The sequence below is a fragment of the Bombina bombina genome, chromosome 5 (assembly GCF_027579735.1).
Source record: "Bombina bombina isolate aBomBom1 chromosome 5, aBomBom1.pri, whole genome shotgun sequence".
NCBI lineage: Eukaryota > Metazoa > Chordata > Amphibia > Anura > Bombinatoridae > Bombina > Bombina bombina.
This window is the reverse complement of record NC_069503.1, coordinates 1,002,077,893-1,002,089,578: the sequence shown is the minus strand read 5'-3', so window position 1 is coordinate 1,002,089,578 and position 11,686 is coordinate 1,002,077,893.

Below are 11,686 nucleotides of genomic sequence, written 5' to 3'. Positions count from 1 at the left end.
TACTGAGCAGAATTGCCACTCCTCGTGTCTTCCCTGCGTTATTAGAGGCAATTTCGCAGATAGGATAATGTCTCGTGCCCTTAATGGTGTGAGTTTCTCCCGACCAATGTGTCTCCTGGAGAAACAGAATGTGGATCTTGTGTGTACGGGCATAATTCAGCAAGAGTTTCCTCTTTGTAGGGGAATTGAGTCCCTGCGCATTGAGGGTAGCTATTCTGATCGGTGCCATTACTGGGGTCAGTTAAGGACTAAGGGAAGGGTACTACCCTAGTGGGGAGTAAAGGGAATGTGGGGGCTGTTATCGAGGAGCCGAAAACGGTAGTCTATCAAGCTGTGGTGTCTGCTATAGTCAAGAAGTCGGGTGTCCTAAATATTACTCTTATAAAAGAGTAAGGAAAGGGTGAGGGAAAAAAAAAGTGTCAAAGAATCACTTTCGCAATGAGTGTCTCTCCTGATGTCTATCAGGGGGACACAACTATTTTTGTGGGGCGGAGGTATGCAGAGGTCAGCCATTGCCTCCGCCAAACCCAATAACAATAGTGCTTTTATAACACAACATAAGTATAACATAACATACTTAAATTGATATGTAACATGTTAAACAGTAATAAACAAAAACATATAAACAAACTATCCAACCAGAGGAGGAATGTGCTCTGTCATCTGACCAGGTGACTCCTTAATGAGAGGTGTCAGATGTCTGTCAGTTAGGGCTGTGGAATTATCTAGCTCATAGTGCAAATCCTAATCAAAGAGGGGATATGATTTTCTGGCTAAGAGGGCAGCCTTATAGAGATGAGAAAGTGACAGGTAGCTAAGCCTGCGTTAGTGAGCTGCTTCTGTGTGAGGTCGGGGGTTGCAGTTCTGATTTACTTATATACTCAAGTCTTACCTTCCTCAAGTGGTCTTATTATAACTAGTGTCACCTATAGTCGGGTACAAGTGTATTGTCATGTAGGGACAGGTCGTGTGTGGGTTCGTAGGGTATAAGGGTCAGGAGGAAAGCTAGAGGGAGTGATGTGGAGTCAGCTGGTCAGATCTCTATCGGTGTATCCTGTAGTTAAGTAATCAGAGCAAACATTTCAGAGTAACATAAGGAACATACTTAAAGAGAAAACATAATTAGGGTGAGATATTACGGTTAATCCTTCATTCAATCAGCAATAAACATAGGGGTAATCATGTCTGATTATACTAGGTACTATCAATGCATATATTGTGCATATTGAGTGTTCTATGGTTAGAACGTTAACAGGGAGATCAAGAACAGCTTGTATTTAGAACATAGCACCCAGTGAGGTTATCAGTTCAACTACAAAATTATGGAAGTATGAAAGTACATAGTTCAAGTTAGTATGTAATCAGGATGTCTCACCCAGCTTCATCTGTGGTCTGATGTTCCTTTTGAAAGCGTGCGTGGGGGAAGCCCACAAAAGTCTCTGGTTCAATGCAAAACTGTATGAATAGAGCTGTAAACGGATTCCCTATGTATCATCAGCTAAGGATAAGTCCCCTGAGTCTAGGGATCTTTTGGAAGTGGGCGTCGGCCGTTGTGGTAGTGGTCTCCAGGTTGGTGCAGAGGCCCTAAGTCCACTGCTTGCAGCAGGGCCAGGGTCACGGTCCCCCGAGTCCCGTGGGAGCAGTTCCCATTTCAATAAAAGTTCTCTGGCCTGTTGTGGCGTCGTGGCGAGAAATTGTTGGCTGTCTTTGGTGATGAACAATCGTACTGGGTAGCCCCATCTATATTTCAAGCCTTTATCCCTGAGAATCTTAGTATATGGATGATAGTGTCTACGAATTTGAAGCGTGTGTGGGGAGAGGTCAGGGTAAATCTGCAGATCAGCATATTTTTCTGGTAATGACTTTTCTCTTGCAAGAACTCGGATGATCTTTTCTCGGAATGTGTAGTAGTGTAGCTTGGCTATTACATCCCGGGGTTTCCCCTCATCTGCAGATCTAGGTCTGACCACTCTGTGTGCTCTGTCAATGAGGGTTTCATTGCCCAGATCAGCGCCCAGTGCTGCTTTAAACAGGTCTTGTAGGTAAGCATCTAGGTCCTGTGGTTGAACAGTCTCTGGGATCCCTTTAATTCGAATGTTATTGCGGCGCGACCTGTCTTCCAGGTCCGCTAGTTTTAGTTCTAAGTCTGTTATTTGACCAGCCAAGCATTGGGAGTAACTCAGTAGATTCGTATGGTCCACTGCAAGGTCTTCCTGTCTGCGCTCTAGCGCATCTGTTCGCTCTCCAATGCTGCCTATATCTTTTTTAAGGTCAGCATGGGATTTGTCAAATTTCCTTGACAGGGAATCATGGTGGGATGCTAGCAGTGCTGTGATAGAGTCCATCAGGTTGTTAGGGGCACCTTCTATGGATGGCAATCTGGAAACTCTTTTTGTTAAGGTTTTGCCAGGTTGGGTGTCTGACAGGCTCCCAGTATCAGAACCGTCATCTTCAGATCTTGTATGAGTCATTCTGGCCGGGTGTTGGAAATGGTCAACAACTGTTCTTTTAGGGGTAGCATGCGACTTTTGCTTTCTTTTTTGAAGTTGAGACATTATGGGCCTGAGCTCCTAAATGTGATCCTAAGCTGTTTTACTTTCTGTATTCTTGATTTAGAGGGAATCCGCTTACTTTTAGTATGTTGGTTAGATGCTCATGGGTTGGCGGGGTCGTGGGCTGTTGCTAAGGAGCTCACATATTAATGTGTCTTAGAGCTACTTAGTAAAAAGGAAAATGCTGCAAGTGGGTAGCAGGGTCTTGGTCGCTGTGGTAACACAGAAAGGTCCGCGGCCTTGCTTCTGAGTGTCTAATCTCTCTCCCAGGGAGTTGCCCCTGCAGGGCGATATGGGGCAGGGTATTTGGGTTATGACCCGCAGGCAAAAGGACCGGCGGGAAAGGAGGGAGAGAGATCAAAATTTCCAATATACAACCGTAACAGCGGACCCTCAGATATTAGTGAGTTCAAAAGACACAGGTTATCTCAGTAGAACTGGTGGGGTAGTGTCCCATTTTCAGGTGCGGTATGTGAATAACTGCCTTATTATTTCTCTAGGCAGCTTGATTTCAATCATAGGATTGTATTAGGGTCAAATAAGGTGTTCAGTATTTTTCTGCCGGCCTGACAGGGTGATGATAAGGTATACAGGTTTTGCATCTACTTTTAAGTAGCAGTCTATATAATGGTTGTCTGTGGGGTTATGATATCAGACGGTCAGCAGTTGGTATGTGGCAAGCGGGGTAATGGGGTTCTCAAGAAAGGGTAAATCAGGGTGTGTATTAAAGTCCCTTACCCGCTGTAGCTAATCTGCGTGGTCCTCTCAGTAGGCCTGCTATGAGCTCGAGAGATAGGCCTCAATATGGCGGAGATTCGCGCTCAAAGGTAGATGCGTGGCGTATTTAAGGTTGAGGGTCTCTTCTCCGTTTTCCCCTTAGGTCCACAGAGATTTAATTCAATTTAAAGCCTCCTCGCCCTTGTCTTTTTGTTAGCAGTCCTGAGGAGGGGTCTATGGCCCCAAAAAAAAAGGTACTCTTACCCCAGGCGGTCTCTCGATGTTCGCTACCTGAGCCCAGGATGAAGTGCTGTATGATCCGGAGCGGAGCCCCGACCCTCCGGATCACCGATGTAGGTTGGATGTGCGGCAGCTGGTATGTTTTCACAAGTGTCTGCAGTGACTGGGTTAGATGCCTCCTCCCGGTTGCGTGAACCGTCTCCGGTAACCACCCAGCAGGGCCGCAGGTACAGATCTCGCTGTTATGGTGCAGGTCACCCTGTTGCGAGTAAGGTCCAGAATTATTAGGTGGTATATGGTTGCGGTCAGTGAGCCTTCCAAGTCTCAGGTCCCTGAGATGCTGGTCTCCTGTGAAGGCCTGGCCGTTAAGCGGTTGGCAGCGTTCCGCAATGTGAGGTTAAAGGTAGTAAGTACCGATGAGATTTCTGTCTCAGTTAAGTCCCGGGTACTTCTAGTAGTATAAAGCAGCACTTTTTCCCTTTTTCTAGAATGTTTCAGCCGTTAATAATAGCGTTTTTAACGATAGTCAGGGAGAGCTCTCTAAATGTGCTGCCACTCTGTGCTGCGGTTAACTCCGCCCCCCCTATTTATAATTTCTAAGTATTTTATGCAAATATTTATAAATTATATGGAACATAAATAATGCATTAGATTTCTAAATTTATAAATGCACTTTACTATTTGTTCTGCTTTTTATAAAGCGCCATTTATTAATTACATGTGAAAATAATTTATATATAAAACAATGCTAATTTATATGCTTATCTGACTCTCTATAATGTCATGGTTTTGTATAAAGAGCTATTGTTAGGGTAGCCATGAGGGTGGACGTGAGAGCCATGCCCTGTGCTAGACTGGAGCAGAAACCACTGGGTAGACTGGGGATCTGGTGGTGGGGCTGGGGGTGAGATGATGGAAGATTTTGCTGGGAGAGAGACGGGGGTGGTGGTGGAGGGGGCAACACCACAGGCCTGTATGGCATGAACATGGGGTATCCTCCTGTGTACACAAAGTGCTCAGGGCTGGGCTGAGGTGGGTTACCTATCAGTGAGTCTATACTGTGAAAGCAGTGCTGCTTCCCAGGGGATGCTGCATCATCATGAGGGGGGGTTGGAAGGCTTTACTCATAAGCTTCTTGGGTCAAGTTAAAGGAACAGTCTAGTCAAAATTAAACTTTCATGATTCAGATAGGGCATGCAATTTTAAACAACTTTCCAATTTACTTCTATTATTTAATTTGCTCAATTCTTTAGATATCCTTTGTTGAAGAAATAGCAATGCACACGTGTGAGCCAATCACACAAGGCCTCTATGTGCAGCAACCAATCAGCAGCTTCTGAGCATATCTAGATATGCTTTTCATCACGTGATATCAAGAGAATGAAGCAAATTAGATAATATAAGTAAATTAGAAAGTTGTTTAAAATTACATGCTCTTTCTAAATCACAAAAGAAAAAAAATTGGGTTTCATGTCCCTTTAATGCTATCAAATAAATGGAATTATATTAGAGACGCTAGACTCAGTGTCTCAGATATGAAGATTCCCCCTTTATCTAATGTCCATTTGATGAGAGAGTGAGTGAGTTGCAGGAGAGCTGGTCTGACCTTGTCAATAAGCTAAGAGGCAAAATGTCCCTGAGTGCTCAGAGGGCAGAGCTAGTGAGAACTCATGATGGTTGTCTCATGTGTGCTCCTCAGTGCTGTTCCTGGGTCCCTCTCTGGGTAAGGAAGTGCTCTGGGTATTTTGCACCAGCTGGGTAAGGTGCAGCTGCCTTTTGCTCACTCCTTGTATGACTGTGTCCTCTTCTCCTCCTCTCTCTGTATATGTTCTCCTCTCTCTGTATATGTTCTCCTCTCTCTGTATATGTTCTCCTCTCTCTGTATATCTTCTCCTCTCTCTGTATATCTTCTCCTCTCTCTGTATATCTTCTCCTCTCTCTGTATATCTTCTCCTCTCTCTGTATATCTTCTCCTCTCTCTGTATATCTTCTCCTCTGTTTTGCTGGTTGTGGTCACTTGTATTACCTGATTTGTAGCCCCTTGACTGGCACTGCTTGTGGCTCTTCCCCTTGTGGCTCTTCTCCTCTGCTCTCCAGTTGGACCCTTCAGCTTTTCCCTGAGTGCCCTGGTTATGCAGCTTCTCTCTCCCGGGTCTCAGTAGCTACAAACTGTTCTCTTGTTGCCCATTCACATTTTGCCAGATTTAGAACCTTCCCTTGGTCACATGACTCCATTGAAGAAACAGCAATGTTCTACTCTGATTAGCTGAATATATTGGATGAGCCAATGACAAGAGGCATTTATGTGTATCTGACAATCTTCAGCTAAATCCCAGTAGTCCATTGTTGCTCCTGAACATACCTAGGTATGCTTTTCAACAAATGAAAGCAAGTCAATTAAGCAAATTAGATAATAGAAGTAAATTCTAATGGTCTTTAAAATGGTATGTTATATTTTAATAATTAAAGTTTAATTTTGAATTTATTTGAATTTCTTCTCACTTTAAAATGGATTTCTCTAAACCTGCCCTGTTGTCAGTTAAAATGATGCTAGTTTTATCTGCTAGACGTATACTTATAGGAAAGATCATGTATCTCTAAATTAAAGGAAATATTGTAGTGTATGTAGGCATATTGTAGTGCATATAGGTATACTGTAGTGCATATAGGTATACTGTAGTGTATGTAGGCATATTGTAGTGTGTATATAGGTATACTGTAGTGTATGTAGGCATATTGTAGTGTGTATATAAGTATACTGTAGTGTATGTAGGCATATTGTAGTGTGTATAGGTATACTGTAGTGTGTATATAGGTATACTGTAGTGTATGTAGGCATATTGTAGTGTGTATATAGGTATACTGTAGTGTATGTAGGCATATTGTAGTGTGTATAGGTATACTGTAGTGTGTATATAGGTATACTGTAGTGTATGTAGGTATACTGTAGTGTATGTAGGCATATTGTAGTGCATATAGGTATACTGTAGGGTATATAGGTTACGGTATACTGTAGTGCATACAGATATGGGAGACTGATTATATTTAATCTAACAAACAGAATATAGTGAACAGTCCAGTTGAATACTAAACATCTGACAACCTAAGTTGTACATGTATATAAGCTGTGAATAAAGAGAATTACCTATTCCACCTTGGCTAGCTATTTATTGCCTTTTACACAATTGAAGAGTGTGATCTATGTTATATATAATTACCATATTACCATGTTTGCTTTACCATTTAGAACAATGTGTCTAGCAGTTGTGTGTTGAAGTAGTTGAATCACTGCATGCAATATTTCTATGCCATCAATGTTAACATCTCATCTCAAATAACTGCGTAGAAGTTGTGTGATGAAATTGTTCACATTAATCACAGGATAATATATAAATATGCACTTGCATGTATGACTATTAGCTGTTTTATTCTTGGCTGCTTATCTTTCTTTTTATCACTGCCTCACAGGATAATATATGAATATGCACTTGCATGTGGCATGACTATTAGGCATTTGATTCTTGGCTGCCTATGTTTCTTTTGTGTCTGTATAAGTAAATGGACTGCGGAATAGCGCAGCAGAATCTGTTGGCGCTCTACAAATAACCGATAATAATAATAATAATGGACAGTGCACTGTGCAATTGTTTTCTAACTTTGCAATATATACTTTAGTTTTTTTACTTTACCACCTTTTGCTGTAACTTGGCTCTGAAAATTGTGGCTTTTCTAATTCTCCAACTTTAAAAAAAAAAGAAAAAAAAAAAAGAATGCAGGTTACTTAAGAACTGCAAAAAATGCATTTTTTTTAAATAAACAAACAATATGACTGTGGCTCACCTTGTTGTCTGCAGACTAAACACAGGATTCACTCCTCCAAGTCAAATGGTGGGTGGGGATTGGCTATTGAAAAACAAATGCAGGAAACACTTTTTTTGCTTGTTTTTAAAAAATATTTTGACTCTTTCCTTAATAGATTATACTATAGCAAGACAACAAAGTCTTCTATTACAAGGTGTTCACTGTACTGCAGAGGCTACACCTGTATTGTGGAAAAGCAGACAGTTTATGTAATTGTTTTGCATTTACTTATGCTCACTTAAAGCTGCATGATGCACCTACTGTCCTGATTTAGTAATGGCTTGTTTCTTGTAGGTTTTCCTCTCTGCTCCTTCATTGCTAATGCATGGAATCTATAAAAGATTACTGTAGCAGCTGCATATCTAGCTTTCTTCTATAAAAAACATTCATTTTCATATTCTGAACTTTGTTTTAGATTCAGATTCTACAATGCCTTCTTACAAGCATAAAAGTGGTGCTAAGAAAAGAAAAGAAAAAAAAGAAGAACAGAGAAAACTTGAAACTTCTACAAGTAAAATTGACACTTTTTTTCAAAAGAAAACTGAACAGTTGCAAGCTGAAGCTGTTCAAATTCCAGAAGAGGATGTGGCTTCTGCTTCTGGAGTTACGCCGGTTCAAATTCCAGAAGAGGATGTGGCTTCTGCTTCTGGAGTAACGCCGGTTCAAATTCCAGAAGAGGATGTGGCTTCTGCTTCTGGAGTAACGCCGGTTCAAATTCCAGAAGAGGTTGTGGCTTCTGCTTCTGGAGTAATGGTTCAAAGTCCAGAAGTGCCCTCAAACATTGAAGCTTTAGAAACAGAAGAAGATATGGAACCACCTCAAATACAAATGCCACAGGAGGAGAGGGCACTATCACAAGCAAAATCACCATCCACAGAGGACTTTTTTCTTCATTCCCATGAACTGAATAATGCTGGGGTCTCATCTGAAATGTTCTGGGAATTTCATCCAAACCAGCCAAAGCACAACATCCCTTTTAATAGCCATGTAGTTTACTACAGGAAAAGTATACAAGGAGAGGATATAAGCAGAAAATGGGTAACCTTCAATGAAAAAAATAAGACTCTGCACTGTTCCATCTGTTTGATGTTTTCCTCTGAAAAGTACCGTAATACTCAGTGGATAAAGGGTTGCAAGGAATGGAGGCATATTACATCAAGGCTCATAGAACATGAAAACTCTCAATGCCACAAGCTTGCCAGTGAGGCATACATGATCAATATGCAAGGAAAATCAATCAAACACAAATTACAGATTGAACAATTTTCAGTTCGACATAACCAAATACTCAAACGCCGTGCTGTTTTAAACTGCATCATAGATATTGCCTTTTATATTGGAGTTCAAGCTTTACCTTATAGGAGCAGCCATAGTGAGTCTGCAGCTGATGTCTTTGATGATGATCATTTAGAAAATCGGGGCAATTTTTTGGAAGCAGTAAAACTTCTTGCAGGATACAACCAAATTCTGAATGAGCACTTGAAAAAGGTCAAAGATATAGCAAAAAAACGTAATAGGTCACAAAAAGGAAGAGGAAAATTTGTCACATTCCTTAGTAAAACAACATTATTTAAGATATTCACCATTATTGGAGACATGATAAAAGAAGAAATAGTGAAAGAAATTAACAATGCTGGCATGTTTTCAATCCAAATGGACTCCACACAAGATGTGTCTGCTCATGATCAGTGTGCCATTGTTGTGCGATATACTGTGGAAGACAAAGTGAGAGAGAGACTGATACGCCTAGTGGTTGTCGAGGATTCGAGCAGTAGCAGCTTGCATGACTTGCTACGTGAATCATTGTCTAACATTGGGCTTAGTCTTGAACAGTGTGTTGGAGATTTATTTGATGGAGCTGCTAACATGAGTGGGATCTATACTGGACTGCAAGCTCGGATGAAGGAGGTTCGTCCTAGTCATATTCACACATGGTGTTATGCTCATGTTCTCAACCTGGTCATAGGAGATGTAAGCGCTGTGTGTGTTCCAGCTATAAGTCTGTTTGGACTTCTCAGTAGCCTATCCACATTTTTTGGGGAGTCCTATAAAAGAATGAAAATATGGGATAACCAAATGAAAACAAAGACAGGAACTGCAAAAACTTGAGAAAATTGGTAATACCAGATGGTCAAGTCGAGCCAGAGCACTTCGTAAGCTTTTTGGAAGCTATGAAGACCAATCAAACGAATTGTATTCAGACCTGATACTTATCCTTAAGGAAGTAAGTGATTCATCAGATTTCCGATGCTCAGTTCGAGATGAAGCACTGAAGTTGAATCAAAATCTCTGTAAATTTGAAACCATCCTTACCGCTTTTACTTTTCTTAGAATATTTTCAATTACTACACCTGTTTCGGATTATTTGCAATCACCAAACCTTGATCTTATGCAAGCATGGCGAATGGTTGATGATGCTACAACTCGCTTGCAAAAAATTTCAAGAGGCTTTTCAGATGTTTTCAATTCAACCACCACATTTGTTGATCAGATAAACGAAAAACTTGCTTGCGAGAACATTTTAATCCAAAAATCATTTTCAGAACTTAGATTGACAAGATGTGCAGAACTCCCTAATTTAAAGAAAAAATTTGAAGTGTCATGCCATAATGTTATCCTTGATATGGTTTTGGATAGAATGAAGACCAGGTTTGCTAGCCATGGCAAACTTTACAAACAGATTGCATGCTTTGACCCAAATCGATTTGAGGAAATACTGGCTACCCCTGATAAAATACAAATCGACTTGATTTCTGCTGCAGTTCCTGAAATAGACTGCCTTGCTCTTCACGAAGAATTAAAATCATTTGCATCTAGCTACAAAAACATCAGAAGAGGACTGTTAGATGACAGTGATGAAGTGAGTGATTCAGAGTCAGACCTAGAAGAAGAGTTGGACACCCCTGACACTGAGTCATCATCAACAACCTGCAAGGCATCTCTCAAGAAGCTTACTTGCAAAAATTGTACATCTTGTGCATTTAAATTGCTCTTTCAGTACAGACTGTATTCATCAGCTTATGAGAATCTTTACTTGGCATACAAGTATTTGATTACTCTGAGCACTACACAATGCACCTGTGAAAGATGCTTCTCAAAGTTAAAAATTTTAAAGTCCAGGCTTAGATCATCACTCACTCAGCAAAATTTGGAAACACTGATGCTGATAGCAATCGAAAAAGATATTGCACTGAGGGTAAAGTCTGACAAAGAGAAAATCATAGATCGCTTTGGAAAAACATCTGCTGAGCTTCGCTCCTTGCTTATCTTTTAAATTGCAGACAGGTTCTGTTTTTTATTTTTGGGGTTCAACCGTAAAAAAACATAATTGGAAAAGTTTTAAATATTAATGTTTACATTTCAGCAATTTTAGCTTAAGTTAAAAGTACACTTAATTAAGGAAATACCCCCTGTTCTATTTATTTATTTATACATTTAAACTTGATTTTTCTATTTAAAATATTCTATTAAAAATGTTGTGTGCTATTTGTTTTTATAAGTTATAATTCTGTTTGACTAGCAGTGTTGTTACTTTGTTTATGACTTGCATTGCACTTTGTTTATAGTTGTGTGTATGATTCGCATAGAACTTTGTTTACAATTCTTTGTATGACCCACATTGCACTTTATAATTCTGTGTATGATTAAAAAAAATTATTTAATTTTTGGAGCACAATGCAGCACTTGTTAATTCATATTTTGTTATTAATAAAATATTTAAGGTAACAAAATGTCTATTTATATTGCAATAAAAAATGTGGGAGAGGCATATTGTGGGGGAGGGGCATAGTGTGGGGGAGGGGCATATGGGATGGGAGGAACACAATATGTGGGTGGGGCATATGAGGTGGGAGGAGCACAATATGTAGGAGGGGCATTAGGGTGGGGGAGGGGCAGGGGAGGTAGGTGGGTGGGGGGCCCTGCCACACTTTTGCCCGGGGGCCCTGGTTGGTCTCAGTCCGCCCCTGTGTCCATGTATGTGACTAAAGAACCGTCACAGGTGTCTTCAGGTAAGTATATATATATTTTTAAGACACTCTGAGCTATGTTTGGCACTTTATATTTTAAAGTTTTAATATATATTGCATATATTTGCCATGAGTCAGGTCTATGTTTATTTCCCTTTGCAGTCTAACAATTTCAGCATGGAAATTATATTTTTGGGAGAAATGTTTTAATTTTTTTCTTACCTGGGGTTCCAGCTAGTAGTAACTTCGGACTTGTTTTTTCAAATGTTCGCGGGCAAATTAGGCTCGCAATGACATAAAATGCTTTTATTTATTGCGTTATTCTTGGCGCAAACATTTTTGGTGAGG